The following is a 26936-nucleotide window of genomic DNA, read 5'->3' as shown; positions in this document are numbered from 1 at the left end:
ACAGGGTAAGGAGCAAAGTCTTCCTTTTGATTTATAGATTGGATTAGTGGCAGATGATAGGATTGAAGGAATAAGCAACATCTCTACAGCCACCCAAGGGTCAACCTGGAGGACCGTTTTGCTAACTAATGGTATGGGGGAGGAAATCAACATCACGGTAAATGGTGGATGTCAATGACTGCACTCCAGCAGACACTCCATTGTGGCGTGGACCCCGTTTATGGCTGGAGTGTGATTTGCAGACATTTGGATTAGACAGGAATTGACTTGGGAGCCTCCTCCATTGTGCACTGCTGTCTCTCGTGGTAGATCAGTTGAGGCTGTTGCTGAATGGAGGAAGAACAGGTGGCATCCTCTTCTCCCAGGCCCCAGTATGACTCTACCTCTGAGACAGCCAAATGCTTCCTCCTGCCTTGAATATGGATATATCATTGGCTATCTTGGGTTTGGTTTTTGGCCTGGGCAACGTCTGCACACTAGGAATGTATGGATTGAATAAAATCCCTTTTGTCTTCATTTCATGGATTGTCAGGTAAGGATGTGCGAACTCACCCCCGTCTGGGTTCTCTGGACTCCTGCCCAACCCCTGCCCCCGCTCGCCAGTCCTCAGACTGTGCTCGAGCCCCTCCCACTCTTGGCGAGTAGCCTGCACTCACCCCAGCAGCCTCATCGAGTTCTGCAGTTGCCATTTCTTAAAAAAAATGGCTATCTTAAAAATGCACATGTTTTTGTATGTGCGAAAATGTGCATTTTGTGAATGCACATACTCTCATGTGTGAAATGCACATTTTTGCGAAGGCATATATTAGTGTGAGCACAAAAATGTGCATTTTTCATACAATATGCATTTTCATGCATACGCAAATATGCGCATTTGCAAAATGCACATTTTCGCATATGTGAATATGCACATATTCACATGTGCACATATTCGCGTGTTTTTGCGATCACCATTTTATTTCTCAGAAAATGGTGACAGCAAAGCTTGACAAGGCTGCCAGGGTGAGTGCAAGCCATTCGTCGAGCATGGGCAGGGGTGAGTAGGGGCAGGGACTCAGTGACTGGGGCTCAGGGATGCAGGCAGGAGCAGGTCCACCGGATTCTCACACTAAATTGGGCACACATGCCATCCCTATTGTCAGGCACCTTTCATTCCATCTAGAGAGGTACAGACCATGTAAAATCCACTCTTTCTGTATTTCGTGGATTGTCACATGTCTCTCGTTCTGCCATCCACCCACAGACAGATGCAAATATTTTTTTTCATCATGCAGAAAAATATGGAAATAATTTCTTAAATATTTATGTAAGTAATTATGTAAATATTTACATAATTTACTTCTGTACATAACATTTAGGGTATTGTCCCCCATTCCATTCAATGTTTCCTCAGCAGAAACTCATGTATTTTTTTACGGATTTATATGTGTAAATTTGGGGAAAGTAAAAAAATCATCCAAAAGTCAATGGACTCTGCGTGGCCTGAGGGGGGCCCTCCAGAGTCGATTCCGCAGGTCAGATTCTTAGGAATCTGAGCTCATTCTAATCCATCTCAAATTGCTCCAGCATCCCTAACATTGTCCACTCAAGATTTTTTTGAGTTGCCAACTTCGCGCAAATCCATACATGCACAAATCTGCACTTGCAAATATGTGCAATGCCCCCCCAAATGCACAAATCCCCCTGAATGCACAAATCCCCCCAAATGCACACGTCCCCCCAGTGCACAAATCTCCCCTCCCCCATGCACATTTTCATACTTTAGCCTATGGGGGAAATGCACATTTTTGGCTGGGTTTTGTTGTGGGTTTTTTTGAATATTTTTCTATTATTAAATTTGCAACAAAAAAAATCGGGAAAGTTAGAAAAATGGTCCTCAAGCCTGCGGAATCCACCCAACTTTGGAAGAGCCAATCCGCTGCCGAATCCATGGGTCAGATTCATAAAAATCCAAGCTCATTTGATTCCTTTGTGGATTTCTCTGGCATCCCTACTGTATGAGCCTGGCATACAAAGACCCAAGGGCAAGTGGCCCTGCTCCTCTAGCAAGCAGGATGCTCCGGCCTGCACCACAGGGTGGAGATGGGGAGAGACTGCAAGTCTTTGCCTTCCATTTCTCAGCTTCTCTAAATGCCTCCTTCCCCACCTCCACTCCAAGCCCTCTGCATGGGGTTAGGCAACCCGGTGGCCTCCAGATGTTTTGAAGTACAATCCCTATCTTCCCGAGCTAGCATGGCCAATGGCAAGGGATTATGGGTGTTGTAGTCCAAAATATCTGGAGGCCACCAGGTGGTCTACTCTTGTGCTAGAGGATTGGGGAGGGGATTTGTGACTGGCTGGTAACCCAACCTAAATTTGGGGATCTCTGCTTTCTATTTGTCTGTGTGGCTCACAATCCCTGAATTTAGCAGAGGAGGCTGGTAGCAGTGAATCTGTTCCAGGTTTCACTCACTGAGGATTTTAGGCAGGGAAATGTATACACTACAATTTTGTGGGAGGAGAGAACATCGTATAGGCACAGAATTTAACTTCCTGGGGATTCCTACCTTTATTTTTTTTATTTTTTGTTTTGTTTTTTAAACAAGTTTCCAACCCTCATTGCTGAGAAGATGATCTTGAAAGTATGTGTGTTATACCTACTGGACTCTCGGAATCCAGAGAGATGGATGACAATGTTTTCCAGTACTTAGCCCTAGGGATTCAGTGCCATACATCGATAATTGCCTCTTCCCAATGAAGTGTGTAATCTGAGTAAGTAACAGGAATAAATTATGATAAAACATACATAATTAATATTAGTGACTGAATCCAGCTTTTCTTTGTGGTGTAGAATTTGGATTATCTTGGCACAGGACACTTTTCTGTCGTGCAGAGTACATACAGCCCTGACTGTGGGTCATGATTTTATCACAGTGTCTGTGTCTGGTGCAGGGGGGGGGGGGAGTGATGTATTTGTTAGAAAAATAAAGAGTGAGTGGTTTTTCTATAGCTTCATGAGTGCTTCTACTTTTAGGATCTTTTTTAGAAGGATCTTTTAGGGCAATGTTGCCTCAAAGATCCTTCCTTCTCACTTGGTTTGTAACACCAGCAAATAGTGATGAACATGCTTAATATGACTCCTGCCATAGTATCCTACCCATGCACTAAGATCTTCAGAGGAAGGCAGGAAGCCCTTCTCGAAAGACCATCACTAGGAGACATTCATTTTGCAAATCAGTAGGGATATTGTGGAAATCTGGGATGGGGGTGGAGTGCAGCAGACATCCTCCCACCCGGCCCCCCTGATGCCAGTCCGAGAACCAACTCCCACCCCCTCTTATGCTGCCTCATAGGCAGTGCAGAACGGTCCCCTGCTCCATGCTAGAAAAGGAGCACAGAGCAATGAAAATGGGGCATTCCTGCTGGTGTGCCAGGGTGGGGAGGGTGGAAGTGACGTGCTGACGCTTCCTACGCATCAGCCGGCACCTGCCCCACCCCTCTCCGCCTTCCAGTGGCTAGACAGCTGAAATCGGCTTCCTAGCCATCAATGCAGGGCAGCTTAAGCACGGAGGGGACCATCCCCTCCACATTTCTCTTGCCCTGCATTGGATAGGAAGTTGCCTCTGAGTTTGGGGGTTTGGAGGCAATCAGCTTGTGATTGACAACAGTTCCAAGATCCTTCTCACTTGTAGTTTTGTTGAGGCAAGTATTCCCCATCTTGTAACTGTGCCTTTGGTTTCTTTTTCCTAGGTGCAGAACTTGGCATTTATCCCTATTAAATGTCATTCTGTTGTTTTCTGCCCAGCGCTCCAGCCTATCAAGATCACTTTGAATTCTGTTTCTGTCTTCCAGGGTATTAGCAATCCCACCCAATTCTGTGCCATCTGCAAATCTGATCAGCATTCCCTGCACCTCCTCCTCCAAGTCATTCATAAAAATGTTGAGGAGCACCGGGCCCAGGACTGAGCCCTGTGGTACCCTGCTCATTACCTCTCCCCAGTGTGAGAAGGTCCCATTGATAAGCACTCTTTGAGTCCGATTCTGCAGCCAACTCTGGATCCACCTGATCGTTGTTTCATCTAGCCCACTTTGAGCAAGTTTGCTCATCAGGATATCATGGGGCATTTTGTCGAAAGCTTTGCCGAAGTTGAGGTATAAATAAATAAATACTGTTACAAAGCTGGTAATGTAGATGTTAAATAAGCCTCAACACCGGTGCTGAGACACGAGTGTGGCATTTTCTTTCTAGATGTTCAGGAGCACCCTGTGCAGAGTGTTAACCTTTTATGCAAATAGCATAAAAATTATTCATTATAGGAAAGCCAGTTAGGAGGGAAAATGGAATGAAACACTTCCAGACAGCAACACAAGCAGGGCATTATTAGGGGTGGACGAAAGTCCCTTACCTTTCGCCGAAGCTTTTTCGCGGTGGGGGGGAGTGCTTCGCTGCTCCCCCCGCGAAGTTCAGGCCGGGGGGGGAGGCTTCCCGCCTCGCCCGGCCGAAATTCAGGCCGGGGAGGAGGCTTCCCGCCTCGCCCGGCCGCGAACTCGAAAGTAAAAAAAAAAAAAAACACGTCCCCTGATAGGCTACGTGACGATTCACGTAGCCTATCATGGCTAGATCTGGAAAGTCAGCCGTGATAGGCTACGTGAATCGTCACGTAGCCTATCACGGGTGACTTTAAAAAAAAAAAGCGCGTACGCGAATGGCGGCCCCCATAGGGAGCCACCATTCGCGTTCCTTATTTGGTCGCTGTAGTCTACGTAAATCTTTACGTAGACTACGGCGAAAATAAGGGCAATGCAAATAGCGTTGCCCTTATTTTCGCCATAGTCTACGTAAACATTGACGTAGACTACAGCAACTAAATAAGGAACGCGAATGGCGGCTCCCTATGGGGGCCGCCATTCGCGTACGCGCTTTTTTTTTTTTTTAAAGTCACCCGTGATAGGCTACGTGACGATTCACGTAGCCTATCACGGCTGACTTTCCAGATCTAGCCGTGATAGGCTACGTGAATCGTCACGTAGCCTATCAGGGGACGTGTTTTTTTTTTTTTCTTTCATTGCAATGGTGGGGGTGGCAGCCGGTCAAAAGACCGGCTGCCACTCCCGCCCCGCTCGAACACCGGACGAACCATCAGCCGGACCCGCCGCCGGGAGGGACATTCAGGGAAGGTAAGTCCCGTCCCGGGGGGGGGGCGGGGGGCGGGGGGGGGAGGATTTCTCCCCGAAACTTGTTCGGGGGGCCGAACACGTTGGCGCTCGGCCCCCCGAAGTTTCGGGGAGAAATTCTCCGCCATCCCTACATTAGTTGCACATTCCCCCTGCTCTGTCTTGCTGGCTTTCTTTTCTTTCCCTTTTCAGTTAGACTACAAAAGGCGTATTAATTAACTGGGCTCCAATCAGATTAACTTGACATTCAGGGAATCTAGCTGTTTTGCATGAATGCCCATACAGCTCCTTTTCTAGAAACAAAAAAGTGTGCTCACAGGAAAAGGTGGTCGATGCGTCAGAGTCAGCCATAGCTCCCTGGAGTCCGGGGACGGCCACCCTTGCCTGACTCGGTGAGCACCAAGTCAGGCAAGCACAGCGGGCCCCACTGCTCTGACAGTGACAGGCCACCATTCTGCACAGAAAGGTTTGGCCTTTTCCGTAAGGCCGATTTTAAGGAAATGGTGGCCATACAGAGGCCTATTGACATAATATTACAGGTGTAAATGGCCTATTTAGGTCTGTAATGGTCTTCAACAGAGGAGTGGGACACCAAGCACCACTCGCTGGGCACCCGTGGACTGGGCACCCCAAACAGCAAGGAGGGTCGAGCAGCTGGCAGGGGTCTAGCAAGCAGCACACGGTGCGGACAGGGGTGAGTTCGCCCATCCCTCGTCAGAAACCCTGGAGAACTGATTCTAGTTAATGAAAGCCAGGGGTATGGAACCTGGAGCCTCCATATATTTTGAATTACAACTCCAGTGAGCCCCAGCCAATATGGCCGATGCTAAGGGGTGATAGGAGTTGTAGTCCAAAATATCTGGAGGGCATCAGATATGCCTACCCCTGATGTAGACGATATTGAGCTAGATTGGACCAACGGCATGACTCAGCATAACAAATATGTTCCTTTTAATTTGACAGATGATGTTTGTCCCCACGGTGCACTTGGCAGCCCTCCATTAACGCCACCATTAACAAAGGGAAGATCAGCCTATCAATGGCTAGTAATCCTGATGGCTATTGAATACCTCCAGTCCCAGAGGCAGTGAGTCTATGTACACCAGTTGCTGGGGAACATGGGCAGGAGGGTGCTGTTGCACTCATGTCCTGTTTGTGGGTTTCCTGTGGGCAGCTGGTTGGCCACTGTGTGCACAGAATGCTGGACTAGCTGGACCCTTGGTCTGATCCAGCAGGGCTCTTCTTATATTCTTTTGTTCTAAAGGGGACAGATGGTTGTAGATATGACAGCTATGAGACAGTAGGGGTGGTGTTTTTGTGGATGTGCTAGTGGGTAATATGAAGAAGATACCATGCATGGGAAATGGTTGAAATATGAGCATGTTTAGCCTGGAGAAGTGAAGATTAAGGGGAGACATGATTGTTGTTGTTGTTCAGTCGTTCAGTCATGTCCGACTCTTCGTGACCCCATGGACCATAGCACGCCAGGCCTTCCTGTCCTGCGCTCTCTCCCGGAGCGTGCTCAAGTTCATATTCATTGCATCGGTGATGCTATCTAGCCATCTCATCCTCTGCCGTCCCCTTCTCCTTTTGCCTTCAGTCTTTCCCAGCATCAGGGTCTTTTCCAGGGAGTTTTCTCTTCGCATTAGGTGGCCAAAATATTGGAGCTTCAGCTTCATTATCTGTCCTTCCAATGAGCACTCAGGGTTGATTTCCTTTAGGATGGACTGATTTGACCTCCTTGCAGTCCATGTGACTCGTAAGAGTCTTCTCCAGCACCACAGTTCGAAAGCATCCATTCTTCGGCGCTCAGCCTTCCTTATAGTCCAGCTCTCACAGCCATACATTACTACTGGGAAAACCATAGCTTTGATTATACAAATCTTTGTCGGCAAGGTGACGTCTCTGCTTCTTACTATGCTGTCTAGGTTTGCCATAGCTTTCCTCCCAAGGAGCAAGCGTCTTTTAATTTCATGGCTACAGTCACCGTCTGCGGTGATCTTGGAGCCCAAGAAAGTAAAATCTGTCACTGCTTCCATTTCTTCCCCTTCTATATGCCAGGAAGTGATGGGGCCAGATGCCATGATCTTCGTTTTTTTAATGTTGAGTTTCAAACCAGCTTTTGCACTCTCCTCTTTCACCCTCAACAAGAGGCTCTTGAGATCCTCTTCGCTTTCTGCCATTAAGGTGGTATCGTCTGCATATCGGAGGTTGTTGATAATTCTCCCGGCAATCTTAATTCCGACCTCTGATTCATCCAACCCGGCATTTCTCATGATGTACTCTGCATATAAGTTAAATAAGCAGGGTGACAATATGCAGCCTTGTCGTACTCCTTTCCCAATTTTGAACCAATCGGTTGTTCCATGTCTGGTTCTTACTGTTGCTTCTTGACCCTCGTACAGGTTTCTCAGGAGACAGGTAAGGTGGTCTGGTACTCCCATCACTTTAAGAATTTGCCACAGTTTGTTGTGATCCACACAATCAAAGGCTTCAGCGTAGTCAATGAAGCAGAAATAGACGTTTTTCTGGAATTCTCTTGCTTTCTCCATGATGCAGCGAATGTTGGCGATTTGATCTCTAGTTCCTCTGCCGCTTCGAAACCCAGCTTGTACTTCCGGTAGTTCTCGGTTCGCATACTGCTGAAGCCTAGCTTGTAGGATTTTGAGCATCACCTTGCTGGCATGTGAAATGAGCACAATTGTGCCGTAGTTTGAACACTCTTTGGCGTTGCCCTTCTTTGGAATTGGAATGTAAACTGACCTTTTCCAGTCTTGTGGCCACTGTTGAGTGTTCCAGTTTTGTTGGCATATTGATTGCAGCACTTTAATCATCTTTTAGGACTTTAAATAGCTCAGCTGGAATACTGTCATCTCCGCTAGCTTTGTTGTTACTAATGCTTCCTAAGGCCCACTTGACTTCACTCTCGAGGATGTCCGGCTCAAGTTCAGTGGCCGCACTATCATGGCTATCAGGGACATTCAGATCTTTCCTGTATAGTTCTTCTGTGTATTCTTGCCACCTCTTCTTAATCTCATCTGCTTCTGTTAGGTCCCTGCCTTCTTTGTCCTTGATCATGCCCGTCTTCGCACAAAACGTTCCCTTGAGATCTCCAATTTTCTTGAAGAGATCTCTAGTCTTTCCCATTCTGTTGTTTTCCTCGATTTCTTTGCATTGTTCATTTAAGAAGGCCTTCTTGTCTCTCCTTGCTATTCTCTGGAACTCTGCATTCAGTTGGGTATATCTTCCCCTTTCTCCCTTGCTTTTCGCTTCCCTTCTTTCCTCAGCTACTTGTAAAGCCTCATCAGACAGCCACTTGGCTTTCTTGCATTTCTTTTTCTTTGGGACGGATTTCGTTGCTGCCTCCTGAACAATGTTACGGACCTCCGTCCATAGTTCCTCAGGCACTCTGTCTATCAGGTCTAATCCCTGAAATCTATTCCTCACCTCCACTGTATATTCATCAGGGATATGATTTAGGTCATACCTGAATGGTTTAGTGGTTTTCCCGACGTTCTTCAATTTAAGCCGAAATTTTGCAAGAAGCAGCTCATGATCTGAGCCACAGTCAGCTCCAGGTCTTGTTTTTCCTGACTGTATGGAGCTTCTCCATCTTTGGCTGCAAAGGACATAATCAATCTGATTTCGATATTGACCATCTGGTGACGTCCATGTGTAGAGTCGCCTCTTGTGTTGTTGGAAAAGAGTGTTTGCTATGATCAGCATGTTCTCTTGGCAAAACTCTATTAGCTTTTGTCCTGCTTCATTTTGTACACCAAGGCCATGCCTGCCTGTTATCCCGGTGATTTCTTGACTTCCTACTTTAGCATTCCAATCCCCTATGATGAAGAGGACATCTTTTTTGGGTGTTAGTTCTAGAAGGTGTTGTAGGTCTTCATAGAACTGATCAACCTCAGCTTCTTCGGCATCAGTGGTTGGGGCATAGACTTGAATTACTGTGATGTTGAATGGTTTGCCTTGGATTCGTACTGAGATCATTCTATCATTTTTGAGATTGTGCCCCAGTACTGCTTTTCCCACCCTTTTGTTGACTATGAGTGCTACTCCATTTCTTCTAAGGGATTCTTGCCCACAATAGTAGATATGATGGTCACCTGAATTAAATTTGCCCATGCCTGTCCATTTTAGTTCGCTGATTCCCAAGATGTCAATGTTCAATCTTGCCATCTCATGTTTGACCACCTCCAGCTTACCTTGATTCATTGATCTGACATTCCAGGTTCCTAAACAATATTGTTCTTGACAGCATCGGATTTTCTTTTCACCGCCAGACACATCCACAGCTGAGTGTCCTTTCGGGTTTGGCCCAGCCGCTTCACTCTTTCTGGCGCTACTTGGAAATACCCTCTGCTCTTCCCCAGTAGCATATTGGACACCTTCCGACCTGAGGGGCTCATCTTCCGGCGTCATATCTTTTAGCCTTGTGATACGTTCCATGGGGTTTTCTTGGCAAGAATACTGGAGTGGGTTGCCATTTCCTTCTCCAGTGGACCACATTTTGTCAGAACTCTCTGCCATGACCTGTCCGTCTTGGGTGGCCCTGCACGGCATAGCTTATGGCTTCACTGAGTTACGCAAGCCCCTTCGCCACAACAAGGCAGTGATCCATGAAGGGGGGAGACATGATAGCCATCTTCAAATATCTGAATGGCTGTCACACGGAAGATGGAGCAGATACGTTCTCCATTGCTTCAGTAGTCAGGACTAGAACCAAAGGGTAGAAATTGTAGGGAAGCAGATTTCACCAAACATTAGAAGGAACGTCATCAGCAGGATGGGCTGCCCTGGGAGGTGGTGGGCTGTACATTGCTGGAGGCATTTAGGCAACATCCAGATGACCACCTGTCAGGGATGTTGTAGTTACATCCTGCGCTGAGCAGCAGGTGGGACTAGATAATCTCTGAGGTCCCTTCCAACTCTAGAATTCTATAATTCTAATCCCAGACACCCCCGTCAAAAGGAACAGGTGGAAGGTGATGGGAAGGACCCCTGCCTGAGGTCCTGGAGTGCCTCTGCCTGCCAGGATTGCCCATGTTGGGCTGACCTCGTCTAAGCCTAAGTTTCTACAAAAATGCCTTGAGCGAACTAACCATCTAAATCCTAGTTCTCGGTATCGCACTAGGCCTGTTTTCTATGCAGTATGATGATGAAGCCATTCCGGGAGAAGTCGTTTGATTGGCATTTGAGTGGGTGAGTGAACAGAGGCCCTTTTTTTGTCTGGAAAGTAGAGCCTGCCATGACTTGACAATCTTCAGATGTCTCCATTTTGGCAGTCTTGGAACTTACAGCCCAATTAATCAGCTGGGGCAAAAGTTCAAAATCAACGGATTCCAAGAACATGGCTTGGTTTGGGTTTGGGTTTCTGGTTTTCCTTCTGTTGGCTGAAATTACATTCAGATTTTGTCAAAGTGCCTATCACTTGATTTCTGAATATGCAGATTTTGCTCCTGGGATTTGTGACAATTTTTTAAATGTGTTCTTTGATATATGCTGATTAACTAGTAATTCATACATTCTCAGTGCCTTATTAAAATATATAAGCAGAGCCCATGATAATAATTTTATAGTTTGTATATCTTGCTCTTGCCTTTGGGGGGTTGCATTTTTGACTTCTGCTGCCTTTCTCTCTTTTTTCTTCTTCTTGTTTTTACTCTATGAAGAAAGTAAAATGCAGCTTCCTTCTTATTTTAATCATTGTTTGAAACGGCATCTTTCACAGGCTTTACTGCAGTTGCAAACTGTTGACTGCAGTTTTTCAAATGTATATGTATGTATGTATATATATATATGCGCCTGTCAAATCAACAGTCGCTTATGGAACAGTCTCATCTTTGTCCTCATCTTTGCTAGGGATGGATGAAAGTCCCTTACCTGTCCTCGAAGCTTGCTTCGCAGTGGGGGGGAGGCACTTCGCTTCTCCCCCCAAAGTTCATGCGAGGGGGGGAGGCGCCCCGCCTCACCCGGCCGAAATTCAGGCCAGCTGGGAGGCGCCCCATCCCTCGCCGGCGAAATTCAGGCCAGGTAGAAGCGCCCCGTCTACCCAGCTGCGAAAAGAAAAGAAAAAACCACACCCGTGATAGGCTACGTAATGATTAACATAGCCTATCATGGCTAGATTTCCAAAGTGAGCCGTGATAGGCTACGTAAATCGTCACGTAGCCTATCACGGGTGACTTTGGAAAAAAAAAAGTGCGTACGCAAATGGCGGCCCCCATAGGGAGCCACCATTTGCGTTCCTTATTTGGTCCCTGTAGTCTATGTAAAGATTTACGTAGACTATGGCGAAAATAAGGACAACGCTATTTGCGTTGCCCTTATTTTTGCCATAGTCTACGTAAATCTTTACCTAGACTACAGAGACCAAATAAGGAACGCAAATGGCGGCTCCCTGTGGGAGCCGCCATTTGCGTACGTGCTTTTTTTTTTTTTTCAAAGTCACCCATGATAGGCTATGTGACGATTAACGTAGCCTATCACGGCTGACTTTGGAGATCTAGCCGTGATAGGCTACGTTAATCGTTACGTAGCCTATCACGGGATTTTGTTTTGTTTTTTACTTTCCTTGTAATGGTGGCGGCGGCAGCTGGTCGAAAGACCGGCTGCCACCCCCACCCCTGACGAAGACCTGACGAACCGCCGCCAGGACCCGCCTCTGGGAGGGACATTCGTGAAAGGTAAGTCCCATCCCGGGGGGGGGGCATTGGGGGCGGAGAATTTCACTGCTGATTTCAGGGGGCTGAATGCGTTGGCACTTGGCCCCCCGAAGTTTCAGGGAGAAATTCTCCCCCATCCCTAAATTCTTTGCCAAAACATCTTTGCCATCTTTTTCTTTCTTTCTAACTTTACCAGCCACTTCATGTCTTCCTCTGTGTACTCCTTCCTCTGTGTGTACTCAGAAATGTAGACATGCTCGCTCTCAACTTTCTGATAGAATTTTGGTTTCTTTTTTTAAAAAATTAAATGTGCAAATGAGATAAGTGATATTCTGATATGAATATAGGTCCTGGGTTGGCTGTTTTAATTGAAAATGAGTGTGCTGTTTGGTGATAAAGTGACTGGGATTCCTGAGATGTTAGGCTCAATGGAATCATTGAGGGTGGAAGCAAATGGCACCCTCTTTTCCACACAGGGGAGGCTGGTGTTTCTGATGTCGGTGGGGCTGTGATCTGTGCTGGGTTTCAGTCAGAACCAGTCAGAACGCCAAAGGAGCCATCTAAGGTGTTGAACCCATTTGGGAGATAGGGTTCAGCACTTTGGAGACCTCCTTTAGAATTCTGACTGGTTTTGACAGAAGCCCAGAGAGGATTCAAAGCCCCACTGACATCGGAGACACCAGCCTCCACTGCTCCCACCTGACTTCTCTGCTTAGAATCCTTCTGCTGTTCATGTACAGCTGGGGTCTCCAATACAGTGTCTGTGAGCATCAGTGTGCCTCCAGCAGTGGAGGCTGGTGGCGCCGATATCCGTGGGGCGGTGAGTCTGCTCCAGGTTTCAGTCAGAACCAGCCAGAACTCTAAAGGACCTATCCAAGGTTGCAGAAGCATCTTGGAGAACTTCTTTAGTGTTCGAGTCATTCTGACTGAAACCCAGCGCAGATTCACAGCCCCATGGACATCGGCGCCACCAGCCTCTGCTGGGTGGAAAAGAGGGTGCCGTTTGCTTCCACCGTCACCTATTCCATTGAGTCTGAAACGCGAATCCCAGTCAGTTTATCGCCAAATCGTGCACTCATTTTCAGTTAAAACAGCCAACCCAGGACCTACAGAATATTCATATCAGAATATTGCCCATATAATCTGCATATTTAATTCCTAAAACAGGAAACCAAAATTCTATCAGAACGTTGGGAGTGTGCATGTCTACATTTCTGAGTATGCACAGAGGAAAACATGAAGTGGCTGGTTAAGGCAGAAAGAAAGGTAAAGATGTAGGGATGTCAGAGAATTCCGCCACGGATCTCGGTGAGGCCGAATGCCAGTGCATTTGGCCCCCCAAAATCTGGGGTGAAACGAACCCCCCCACCCCCCACCCCATGAAAGGCGCACGAAACAAAGCATTTACCTGCTGCTGTCCGCGCTGACTTCCGAATGGTGGCCACGTCTGCAGCCGCCATTCGCTTCCTCATTATAGCCATGATAGGCTACGTAAATAATTATGTAGCCTATCACGGCTAATGCAGGGACACCATTTGTGTCCCTGCAGAGGCCATGATAGCTACCTAAGTATTTACGTAGCCTATCATGGCAAAAACAAACAGCGAACGCAAATGGCGTAGTGGCCACCATTTGCGTTCCCTTTTTTTTTCGCCATGATAGCCTGCGTAAATATTTACGTAGGCTAAAACGGCGAAAAAAAGGGGATGCAAATGGCGGCCGCCGTAGCTGCCACCATTTGCATCCACTGTTTTTTTCTTTTTCTTTTTTTGCCGTGATAGGCTACATAAATATTTCCGTAGCCTATCACGGCAAAATACAGGGATGCAAATGGTGGCGGCTACAGCAGCCGCCATTTGCATCCCTGCAGGCTGCCCAGCGGCCGGACGGCCAGCTGCGTGTGGCCCCAGCCCGTGGCTCTGCAGAATCTCCGCGGAGCGGAGCTGGCCAGAGAGAATTTCAGGGGGAGAGATGGAGCACCTCCCCCCCACTGCGAATGTCACCCTTCGAAAAGGTAAGTGACTTTCGTACATCCCTAAAAAGATGGCAAAGACATTTTGATAAAGATGAGGACATAAGTGACTGTTGATTTGACAGGCAAACATATTAGGGATGTACGCAGAATCTGCCACGGACTCCAGTGAGGCCAAATTCCAGTGAATTTGGCCCCCTGAAGTCCACAGTGGAACAAACACACTTACCCGTGCCTCTCCAGACCGAATACCCCCCCCAAGCCAGTTCTGTTCCACTGTCTGTGCAGAACCCAGAAGTAAGTGATCGGATGCAAATGGCATCCGCTACGCCGTTTGCGTCCCCGTTTTTCCTCACGATAGGCTATGCATCTCTATTTACGTAGAAATTTCAGTAGCCTATCGCGTGAAAAAAACAGGGAAGCAAATGGCATAGCGGACACCATTTGCGTCCCTGGTTTTTGACGTGATAGGCTACGTAAGTATCTAAGTAAATAGAGACGCGTAGCCTATTGCGAGAAGAAACAGGGATGCAAATGGCGTAGCTGACACCATTTGCATCTGGAGAGCACTATTCCGCGCAGATAGGAGCCGGGATGGAGCCGGCCGGCAGCTCCGCAGAGCACAGCCGGTCAGCTCAGATTCCAGCAGGGAGGAACGGATCACTTCCCCCCCGTCGAGGATTCCAGGGGGAGGAACGGATCACCTCCCACCCTGGCGGACCCCCCCCCACGGACACGAGGTAAGGGGATTTGTGCACCCCTAATATATATATATATATATATATATATATACATTTGAAAAACTGCAGTCCACAGTTTGCAACTGCAGTAAAGCCTGTGAAAGAATGCCATTTCAAATAATGATTAAAATAAGAATGGAGCTGCATTTCTTCATAGAGTAAAAACAAGAAGAAAAAAAGAGAGAAAGGCAGCACAAGTAAAAATGTGACCCACAAAAGGCAAGACCAAGAGATGCAAACTATAAAATTGTTCTCATGGGCTCTGCTTATATATTTAATAAAGCACTGAGAATGTATGAATTACTAGTTAATCAGCATATATCCAAGATCCAAGAGCTTCTTGGAGAGCTCCTCTAGAGTTCTGCCTGGTTCTGACTGAAACCCAGCTCAGATTCACAGACCCACAGACATTGGCGCCACCAGCCTCCGCTGGGTGGAAAAGAGGGTGCCGTGTGCTTCCACCCTCACCTATTCCGTTGCATCTGAAATGCGAATCCCAGTCAGTTTATCACCAAATTGTGTGCTCATTTTCAGTTAAAACAGCCAACCCAGGACCTATATTCGTATCAGAATATTGCCCATATAGTCTGCACATTTAATTCCTAAAACAGGAAACCAAAATTCTATCAGGATGTTGGGAATGTGCATGTCTACATTTCTGAGTACACACAGAGGAAGACATGAAGTGGCTGGTAAAGGCAGAAAGAAAGGAAAAGATGGCAAAGATGTTTTGAGAAAGATGAGACTGTTCCATAAGTGACTGTTGATTTGACAGGCATATATATATATATATATATATATATATATATATATATATACATACACACACATACACACACACACACATTTGAAAAACTGCAGTCGACAGTTTGCAACTGCAGTAAAGCCTGTGAAAGAATGCCGTTTCAAACAATGATTAAAATAAGAAGGAAGCTGCATTTCTTCATAGAGTAAAAACAAGAAGAAGAAAAAGAGAGAAAGGCAGTGGAAGCAAAAATGTAACCCCCAAAAGGCAAGAGCAAGAGATGCAAACTATAAAATTGTTCTCATGGGCTCTGCTTATATATTTTAATAAGGCATTGAGAATGTATGAATTTCTAGTTAATCAGCATATATCCAAGATCCAACAGCTTCTTGGAGAGCTCCTTTAGAGTTCTGACTGGTTCTTACTGAAACCCAGCGCAGATTCACAGCCCCACGGACATCAGAGTCATGAGCCTCTGCTGGCCTGCAGACACCTGCCTTGGCACCCCCACCCCCACCCCCATGCTACCCTCCCCCCCCCCCTGATTTTTGTTTAATTTCTTAAGATTCTCTTAATTATTTAAAAAAAAATACACGGGAGGCTGGCATGCTGCAAAGCGAGGTACACCCCTCCAGCGCCATGTTTATTTGGATTCAAAAGAGTAGTTTTGTGTTTCAGCGCTGAGACCCCATCTCTCTCTTGTACTTAGGTTCTTGGCCAAGTTACATTTCTTTTAGTCTTACCTAGTGCTGTGTTGAAAATTTCTCCCACGTTGTTTTCAACGATTCTCATTCAATTTGATAGAAAAGAAGTTGCTTTCCGTAAGAAATATAATAGTGAAGATAATTTCAGAGAAATTGTCATTGGCTGGGTTTGGGATTGTTGTGCTTTCATTGCATAGCAGGTAGCTGAGGAATGTCTGCAAGTGTCCTGTTTGTCACTGTACAACCAGCTCTCCAACAGCCTGTAGCCCCTTTGGCTTCCCACACTTCAATTAAACCCCAAGGAGAGACAGCACAAGTAGGGATGGGCGAACTCACCCAGGTCCGCCTTGCGTGCTGCTCGATGGACCCCCGCCTGCTTGCCTGACCCTTTTGCCATGCAAGTTGCCGGACAGTCCATGGGCATCCGGTGAGTGCCTGTAATTTTGCATAAATGGCCCCTTTATGGCTGCCATTTGCATAAAAAGCCCCTTCATGTAAAAAGAACGAGCCACCATTTTGCACAAAATGGTGGCTCGGCAAGGGGGCAGGGGACTGCTGCGCTTCTTGCCCAACTTAGGGAGTGCCAAGTCGGGCAAGCACAGTGGTCTGCAGACTGGAATCCGGGAGTCTGAGCAGGGTGGGAGTCTGCTGGACTCCACCCCCCTCTCAGACTCCCACAACATCCCTAAGCACAAGGTAATTCCTCCCATAGGTCTTTTTTTTTTCCCCAGATCATGCAGCCTGGGCGGCTGCATTTCTATGTGTAATAGAAAGAAAAGAAACACGCAGCACCCTTGGCTGCCTCAAAGTGATTAGGTAAGCTCAAAAACACCGCACAATTAATTATAAACACCCTGAGAATGGGGCAGAATGGAAGCTTCTTTCAAAGCAGAAACAAACTTTCAGGAAATTGGAGGGCAGATTTTGGCACAGGACGAGGTCCACCCCTTCCCTGGAACTAGACATAACACTGCCCCCCCACACACACACACACACCTGCATTGTGGTACATACAAAATGGGGGTCAGGCTCCAAACACAGTTGATGCTGTTGCCACTTGCAGTGGCAGCACAACGAAACCAAAACCCCTTATATAAAAAAGAAAGAATCTGTGCCACAAACCCCGCCAACCGTGAGCCCTGCATATGAAAACTTGTTCAGAAGTTCTCCTCCCCCTGGAGAAATATGGTGAAACTGTCCCCCCAAATTCCTCTGTCCATATAGGGTGGAGAATTTCAAGAGGCCCCTTGCAGACAGCTCCAGTCTCACCGGTTTGTCTTCTGGGAAATGAGTGTTTTGTGACCTGCCACAAGCACCATGGCAGCCATTTTACAAAAGGGCAAGCCCCACCATCATGGCAGATATTTTGTGAGAGCTCTCACAACACTCTCAAATAATTCCAGCAGTGCTCACTGAACCAAAGGGTTGGGGACCCCCCTGATGTACAAACAACTTAAACGATGGTAGGTGAAGAACGATCATTCCCTCTGTTTCTGATGCGCAAGCTTTGAGTGTCGTTGCTTATGTAGCCAGAATGGCACCACCCATGCACAAGAGGAATCAGCATACTTGGGGGAACCCTAACGTCTGTAGAAGTACAAAAACTCTTCAGTGGGGTGGGGGGAACTGTAAGGGAAGGTGAAATCCCAAGAACAGTCCAATGACAAGGGAGCATTAGAATGCTGACTGACTGTTGGAGAAGGGGAATGGGAAACCAGATGGAAGGGGGAATGGGAAACCAGATGGAAGGGAGAATGGGAAACCAGATGGAAGGGAGAATGGGAAACCAGATGGAAGGGGGAATTGAATGGAGTGGCCGGGATCCTGTACTGCAACCACTCTGCAACATTTTGTTGCACATCCCATATGTTGTCATCCTAATGTAGCTGTAGATAATCCCAGCTCATGGATCCACCTGTCTTTAAGTGTTTTCCAGTAGATGTCACATAATTGACACATATAAAATTAAAAATAGAGAGATGGGAGGTTTAGCCAAGTAAGGCGGATGTAAGCCTCTGACTGCAGTGACACTCAGATGCCTATAGAATGCCTTCATAAAACTTTCAGGATATGTTTTCTGGAAAGCTTTCAGTAGTTCAATCATATACTGATCATTGATTTTAAACTCCACTATATTTTATGTAAGGAAGGCCTGAATATGACAGAAGCTTCAAAATACTGAATGTTCAGTAAAAATCTGACATATATATGCCTTCAGTTTTGTCCTGACTGTAATTCTGCAGAAAGTGAGAGATTTAACTGGGTCACTCTGTGGTTGATTGAACAAACTGCTCCTTAACCAAAGAAAAAAATTGTCACCGAAATCTGAAGATCAGGATTTGCATTGCATATTTTAGTTCAGCAACCTCTGCGTCCTGATCCAAAAATTCTGGTGGCATTTCAGAAATTAATGTGTTATAGTTCAGAATTACATGAACAGTCATTGTGTGTTCTTGTCATATAATGCATTCTTGCGAAAGTCAACTTTTTGCAATGGGCCATCTGTATTCTCATGATACTTAAAGATGTTCTGACCAAGCCAACTTCATTCTTGCAAATGAATTACACATATATGATAGCTAAACCAGCCTGTTTTCAAACCATATTATTATGAGCAATTGTTGAACTACAAAGTACATGATACCATGCAGTAAAACAAAGGAGGGTGCTGTTGCACTCATGTCCTGCTTGTGGGCCTCCCATGGGCAGCTGGTTGGTCACTGTGTGGAGAGAATGCTGGACTAGATGGACCCTTCCTCTGATCCAGCAGGGCTCATCTTATGTTCTTAAAGGCAGGCTGGGAAAACTTCTTCTAGCATCTAAAAGGCTCATTACGGCTTTATTTGGCCGGCATTGGGACTGAAGGGTAACATGCTTTTAAGATTACAATCCCATACACATTTGATGGGGAGTAAGTCCCATTGAACATAATGGCACTTCCTTCTGAGTAAACATGCACAAGATAGTGCTGTACATCTCTTCCTGTTTTATTCCTGTGCTGAATTTTAAAATTTGCTTTCATGCTATTTAATGTTTATGTTGAAAGCCAGGTTGAGGTCTTAATTTGGGTCAAAAGGTGGGCTTAAATAAATGCTTTAGCCAACCTTCCACAAACCCAATTGACAACAGTCCAGGGGCAAAAACAACAACAACAACCCACCATTGAACTTCATGAGCAAGAAAGCTCAAGGAGGGAGGTTACATTACACCAACTAAATTAGGTTGTCAGAAAAACCTGGAGTAGATTTGGAGGAGAGAATCTGTGTTCTCTATCTCTGAATGGCATCTGCAATGGTTTCTTCCCTTTCCCCTCTCTTCTCTTCTCTTCCTAAGAAAAATACAGCTCTGAGTGGGGGGCTAAGAGGGGAGCTGAGTGTGGGGGGCATTGCTATACCATTTTCAATTTATCTGCGGTGCTGCTCAGATCATCATCTCTCTCTGTCTCTCTCTGTCTCTTCATGTGCAAAACTGCTTCCCCCCCCCCAGTCTCTTTTGCTCTCTTTCCTCTGCACCCTCCACCCCTTGGAATGCTACAGCAGCAGCTTCTAATAAATGCTTTGAACCACAGTTCCAACCTCTAACTCTAAGAATATATTCTTTCCAAATACCTTCCAGTCAACAATCTCTTGTGCACTTCATTCTGCCTGGAGGGAGATATTTAAGAAAAATGAAGTTTTGCTATATATATTGATTAACTGCCTGGAGGGGAGAAGGCAGAGGGTAATAACAATTCTCCCTTTTATTTCCCTCAGCCTTTTTGCATGCCTGAACCCCACTTGCAACTGGCTTTGTTCTCTCTCTCCCACTTTCCACATCATAAAGAGGAGGGAGACAACAACTCCCTTTGCTTTGTCCTCTGGAGATTGATTAAGGTAAGAAAAAAAAATAACAGCAACAGACTGGGTTGTGAAGGGGAGCCGCTGCAGGGGAAAAAGAAAAATATGGATTGGATTCCTTAGGAGAGTCGGAAAGACTGTGCCTTCTAGCCTTTTTATTTATTTATTTATTAAATTTATATCCCACCTTTTTTTCCTCCTGCAAGGAACCTTACATGATCCTCCTCCTCCTCTCCATTTTATCCTCACAACAACCCTGTGAGGTAGGTTAGGCTGAGAGTCAGTGACTGGCCCAAAGCTTCATGGTGGAGTGGAGACTAGAACTAGATCTTCTGAGGCCCAGTCCAACACTCTAACCATTACACCACACTTGCCCTCAGTATGGCTCTCACACCAACTCTCAGTTTCTAACTCTCGTTTTGAAAATAGATGCTCGCTCTGCTGTGCTGTACCATGCTAGGGCTTGCCAGAGAGATGGGTGCAATTTCTAATTTTCAGAAAGAGACCTGGAAGAGACTCAGACTTATGAGGAACAATGCCATCTATGCTATTGGCCCTTCTCCTTATCCTATAGGAGGTGCAGGCTGCCATTTGCTAGGTGGAAAAGGGATGTATTCAGAGGCATCTTACTATATTCTTGCTGGCTAATAGAAATAATGTTTGGCTCCTAAGTCCAGACATAATGTGTGGACCCCTGACTTTACCTGTAAAAATCATTCTTTAACAAGCATAATTTTTACCCTCTTCAGCTATTCTTCTTTTATGGGGAAAATAGCAAAGATCTTTGGCTAGCACTTATGAGATAACAATATATGCATCAGACAAACCACCCTGGGAAGAGAATTCCATGAAAAAGGCACCACAGAACGGAAAGCCCTCTGGTTGTCCCATGGCACACCTTGCCTGGCAAAGGTACCTGGAGGAGGACCTCTGATGCCAATTTCAGTGCCCAGTCAGGTTGATGTGAGAGGAGACCAAGTTGTGTTAGGTTGAAACTTCCAGAACTGTATATCCCCGATCTTGGTGCACCAGTTCTATGTTTATGGAGCACTGTATTTGCGAAGACTGAGGGAGGAGGGGGAGGCTTTTCTGGATTTTGAGCAGCAGGATCTTGGGCCTCTGGTGCCTTGCAGTTCTAGGGTGCCCAATGAAACAGTGTCAAGCCTACCTCATCTAAACTAGTTATATCTCTGCCAAGAGCCTGAAGAATGTAAATTTTCAGGACATGCAGAAAGGTGCATGCAGTCAGACCTGAAGGCAGAAATGAGAACCCAGATGGAAATAATAGCCAAGACCCATGTCCCAAAAGAGTAGGAAACTGAAGAGGCCCAGGAAATGCACCAGTTGCAAGTCACTTACTGCTAGGGATGTCAGAGAATTCTGCCCGAATTTTAAATGGGATCAAATTCTGACAAATCCCGTCCATGGAATCCTCCTTGGAACAGAGCGGCACGGTCGACCTGGACCAGAGCTCACATGGACTCTTTTTTTTTTTTGTCTGCCGAATGGCAGATTTTACTAAAATAATCATGAAAAGAAATCCGTAAATTGGAAATGGAGGAAGAAGAACATGAACGGCTTTACCCTTTTTATGAGGCTTTTTCCCAAGGCTTTCTTTCACTGGGGCTGAGTCGCGAAGTCCACAGAAATCCTCCATCTTTTCTGTTTATTGTCTGTGGAGGTGAGGTCAGGTGAGGTCAGGTGAGGTCAGGTGAGGTCAGGTGAGGTCAGGTCTGGTGAGGTCAGGTGACTGGAAGTTACATGGGGAATCCCCTCGAAGGGCTTTACCCTTACAGAGACCAACGGCAGGCACGCAAAAAGGATTTTTCAGTGGTACTTACGGAATTATTTACCTAAGTTTGGGGAGCCGGAAAAAATGGGGGAATCCAGGGCATGTGGATGGCAGAACAGGGCATCCCTCAGCTCTGCAGAATCCTTGCAGAGCAGAGCCACTCCGCAAGGAATCTGGGGGGAGGAATGGATCACCTCCCCCCTGCGAATTCCCCACCAGAATGGACGGTTCTGCGAATTCCCCACCAGAATGGACATCCCTACTTACTGCAGCTCCTCACAGCATAGGCTTGGCTCACTGCATTCAAGGTCATTCAGAGTCAGGAGCAGGGAAATCTGTCTCAAAACCCTGAGATGTGAGCTTCAGGGATTCTGAAAGCAGTTGGTGAAAAGAAACCTGATGTGGTGAGTGTTGTGTTCCCTGGCTTGGACCCTAACTCAAGCACAGAGGAGGACACAGATGGGGAAGAAGACGTGCCTCTTGAAGAGCCATGGTCCCCCACTCCAACTCCTTCCAGGCCAGAGGACATTTCTTTACCAGACTCCTCATATTTGGAAGACTCATATCATAAGAGCCATCAGCTGCAGAATAAGGCAGAGGCCCTTTCAAAGCACAGATATTCCTCAGAAGAAATGGAACCATAGCAGGACTAATCTACTCAACCTTTGCAAGGCCTCAGAAGGCCTGTGCACCTTGCTGAAGCAACAACTCCCCTTCCATGGGTGAGACCATTTTGGCCAGCTTTCTCATAGTGCTCTGTCAAAGCTCATAAGAACATAAGGAGAGCCATGCTGGATCAGAGCAAGGGTGCATCTAGTCCAGCATTCTGCTCACACAGTGGCAAATCAGCTGCCTGTGGGAAGCCCACAAGTAGGACGTGAGTGCAACAGCACCCTTCCAGTCATGTTCCCCTGCAACTAGTTTACATAGGCATACTGCATCTGATACTGGAAGTGGCATATAGACCGCAGGACTAGTAGCCATTTATAACTAGTGACCTCTTGAACTTGGTGCTACCTTTCCTAACCTGTGGTATACATTCTAGCTGAGCTTCTATCATTGTTGTTTTGAGTAACCCCTCAAAGCATTTTGAAGGGATTTAACCCTCTTGACTCCCTGGAATGGGCATAGTTGGTGCACCAACCAAAGTTGGTAATGGACACTCCAAGCCACTGAGGTCACCTAGTCCTCCTGTGACAAAGATGAATCCAGGAGCACTCCCAAACTACATACCTGTTCCTTCGGAGGGAATGCAACCCCAAGGAGAACAGGTAAACAACCCAATTCCTGGACCTGGGAACAACTAACCCATAGAGTCTCTGTCTTATCAGGATTGAGCTTCCATTTATTGGCCCTTATCCAGCCCGTAACTGCATCCAGGCACCTGTTCAGAATGTGCATGACCTCTCCCAACTCAGTTGTTACAGACAACTACAGCTGGGTGTCAGCAGCTTACTGATGACACCTTGCCCCAAATCTCCTAATGACCACTCCCAATGACTTCATACAGATGTTGAACAACTCCAGTTAGTAAAAGACTGGAAGTGATTAGTCTAGAACAATACATGTGGCTTTGGGTCATCTCTGTGGTAAGAAGTTAACAGGAACCAAACTCGGAATGAGATTGTGAAGTAGAATTTCATGTGTCAAGGATAGAAGTGTGGGAAATCATGGGGAGGGTAAGAGAAAGATGGCAAGGATGGAAAACTGCCACATGACTACAGCTTGTGGCTAGAAATTTACCACCAGACTCAGAATATTAGGAAATGATCTAACAGGAGTACACCTGACATATATAAATTCTTCTAGATGTCAAGGGATGTATAAACAACTAGAGATTTGTCATAAGATGGCAACAGAGATAGCTTGTAACTTGGTGCAGTACTAGGCTGCCCAGAGGGTCTCTATTGATTTATTATTACATGTATTATTATTACATTTATATCTCACCTTTCCTCCATGGAGCCCAAGTCAGCATACATGATCCTCCTCTCCATTTTATCCTCACAATGACCCTGTGAGGTAGATTAGGCTGAGAGTCAGTGACTGGCCCAAAGTCACCCAGTCAGCATCATGGCCGAGTGGGGACAAGAACCCCAGTCTCCCAGTCCAACATTCTATCCACTACACCACACTGGCTCTCATCCTTTCTATCATCTGCTATTCTCTCCCCACCTTCTCTACCGACTTCTAAGGACACTTCCAAAATTCTTAGTTTCTCTCCAGATTTCAGAGTTCCAAATTATGTGGTCTTGTTTCCTAGTGGAAGTGATGTATTTTTAGGGACACATTGTTTCATTTTTATATATATATATATATATATATATATATATAATTATATTTTAAAAATTACAGATGAATCCTTTCTTCTCTCTGCATTTCCAAGATGCAGGTGCGCACTGATGAGACACACACAGCTAAAAATGCAATCTTGATATGATTGCACCTACAGTTCTATCAAGGTTCTTTTTGTATGATGTGTTCCTAGTGGTGGCGGTGCAGGAATGCATGTTGGCCTTTTCTTTACTGGCACCCATAATACAAAGTTCTCTGCCCTGGGTGAGCTAGCTAGGAGTACTGAGAAATCAACTCAACGTGACTTCCTCTAAGTGTGTGTTTTATGGAACGGTGTGATCTCAACTTCTCTGTTTTTGTGACTATTGCTGCTGGTAGATGAGTTGTTCGATCTTTTTTTTTTTTAATCAGGAGTGCAGAACCACAGGCCAAAGTGGGCCCACCTGGGGGCCCGATCCAGCCCCATGGAGTTCTCCAGGTGGCCCTGCCCCTTCCCCATGGCCCCACTCCCTTCCTCCATCCACTGACCATTTTTTGGTCCCCTGGCTTTGTGTGGTTTTTTTCTCATTCCACGAGGTCAACACGCCTTTATGAATAAGAACTGCCAACCTGGAAGAGCCTCTGAGCCCTGCCCCTAACCTTTCCCACTTGGTTCTGTGATGAACCCTCAAGTCACGTCCCTTGCCCTCATCCCTCCCCCTTCGAAACCTGGGTTATCATGGTGGAGGAATGGGGGAGCCATTCAGGCTGGGCCACCTGTGTGTCACCGTCTTGGGAAGCAAGTCTCACTGTTTCTGGGGAGGGTGCCTCCCTCTATTCTGGCTGGTTGGATTCTGATTCTGAATCTGAGCTGCCAGGCATCTCCACACACTCGGAGTCATTTCTGACAGCCCCCTAGGTTTCCCGAGATGGCCATGCCCCCTTCTGCTGGCCCCAGTCCATTTCCCCAAATCACCAATCATTTTGTGGTTTCCTGACTTTCGTGTGTCCCCACCTCCCTTGCTAAAAGGTTAAAATGCCTTTCCTAAGGCTCAGTTACGGGCATTGAGAGCTTAAAAATAAAATATGCTGGTATTTCTGATAGTTCCCCCTGCCCCTTTTGCCTTTGGCTCCACCCACTGCTGGAATGTGGCCCCCAAGAGCTTCTCTGAAATGGAATTTCTGCCCTTGGGCTGAAAGAGGCTCGACACCCCTGTTCTAAACAGTGTTATTGTTTTCTATGTTTTATTGTTAGATATGTTGATACTCACTCTGAGGATCCCACAGGGACAGCAGTCTAGAGTATAAATACCAGGAATGAGCTAAAAGTTCTCAATAGATAACTTGGGGGGGTCTCAATGGGTCATGCAAGTGGGCTTAATTATTGCTTTCCTTTACGTCTTTTTTCTTTCTTTCTAACCCAGTAATTAAACGCTCTCTTCCATGGGGAACAGGAGCTGTCTAATTAAGGGGCAATTCATCATGAATCCCACAGCCATGCAGAATAGGAAGCAATAAAAGGGGCAGAACTTGTAAGCGGGGGGGGCTACTAACCAACTTAGCAGGTGATCTTTGTTGAATGGGACTTACTTTTCAGTAAACATTATTGAAGGAATGTAGCCATGGGAAGGGGATTGCTGGGTAATAGAGCACTATATTAAATGCTGTGTGGAACCACCATTTTCATTCCAGTTCCAGCTGATTGCAGAAAAGGAGAGCATCAGCAGCCCTAAAGGGCCTTAAGATGGAAGCAACCTATGATAGCAATCCTGATTGTCACCAAACACCTGCAACGCATTGAAAATGGAATAAACCATCAAATCAGTGCGCTCCTTCAAATGCTCAAGGAAATATGGAAATGGCGCGTGAATTGTAATCACAGCCATTGGCAAGGGGGGGGAATTGCAAACAAGATGAAAGAGCTTGCTTTGTAATCTATTCATCATGCAGCAATTTTCTTGCTTCTGCATATTAATTACAAATCTATCAAGTGTGGTGCTTGGGGCAGGAAAAAAAGAGGCTTGCCTTCCCAGTGCTAAACTAATATTTTCAAGTGGGCAGATGGACAGCTCTCCCTTTGGCTTGATGCAGAGAACGGGATGGTCAGAAGTGGACAGGATGCAGGCAACAAAGCAGCCTGAAGATGAGAGGAATTCATTTATTGATATGCTGCCCTATAACAAAAAGATGCCAGGGAAGCTTACACAACACAGCATGATCCGAACACCCTTCAGAGTTCTGTTAGTCGAGCCTCTTGCAATGAGGCGAGATGGGACACATCTGAATCACCTCTAATTTTCTTTTGTTTCAGGTAGGGATGTCAGAGAATTCCGCCACGGATCTCAGGGGGGCTGAATGGCATCGCATTTGGCCCCCTGAAATCTGTGGCAGAACGGCCTGCCACCCCCCCAAAACCCCCCCCCATGGATCTCCCCGGGACGAGACTTACCTGGGGTCGATCTTCCAGGTGGCGGCGGCTTCCGACTGGCTGCCACTGCCGCCATTTCCCATGTAAAAAAAAAAAGACGTGATAGGCTACGTAAATCTTTACGTAGCCTATCACATCTGACTTTTTTTAAAAAAAACACGCGTACGCAAAGGCCTTACCTGGCTCCGCCGGGTTCTGCTGGGTGGGAGAGGCGCTCCGTCCCTCCCCCCGGAATCCACGCACTTTTTTTAAAAAGAAGTCAGACGTGATAGGCTACGTTAAGATTTACGTAGCCTATCACGGCTGACTACAGGGACGCAAACGGCGGCGGCTACGGCTGCCGCCGTTTGCTTCCCTGCTAGCCAGCAGCCGGATGTCCGGCTGCTGACGGAGCCAGCCGGCAGCTCCGCGGAATCCCTGCAGAGCACAGCCGGCTGGCCAGGATTCCGGGGGGGAGGCGCTCCGTGCCTCCCCCCCCAGCGAGGATTCCGGGGGGAGGGACGGAGCGCCTCCGCCCCCAGCAGAACCCGGCGGAGCCAGGTAAGGCCAATTTCATACATCCCTAGTTTTAGGGTTGATATCCTGCCTTTCTAAACAGAAACATATCCAAAGTAGTG

At 46.5% G+C, this 26936-nt stretch overlaps 1 long non-coding RNA gene across 1 annotated transcript in view; it reads right to left on the bottom strand.

Annotated features, from left to right (window-relative positions):
• LOC146349348 (uncharacterized) overlaps nt 1-26410 on the bottom strand; it is a 29527-nt gene extending 3117 nt beyond the window's left edge. Inside the window, exons 1-3 of the long non-coding RNA XR_014788793.1 lie at nt 26341-26410; nt 23568-23632; nt 21410-21498 (exon numbers count right to left, since the gene is read on the bottom strand). This is a non-coding gene — a long non-coding RNA (uncharacterized LOC146349348). The remainder of the gene's footprint in view (nt 1-21409; nt 21499-23567; nt 23633-26340) is intronic.
• Nucleotides 26411-26936: the final 526 nt, after the last annotated feature.

The sequence above is a fragment of the Heloderma suspectum genome, chromosome 3 (assembly GCF_057233095.1).
Source record: "Heloderma suspectum isolate Gila_16-S chromosome 3, 16-S_ref, whole genome shotgun sequence".
In the NCBI taxonomy this organism is placed as follows: domain Eukaryota; kingdom Metazoa; phylum Chordata; class Lepidosauria; order Squamata; family Helodermatidae; genus Heloderma; species Heloderma suspectum.
This window is presented reverse-complemented; position numbering and strand designations above follow the sequence as displayed.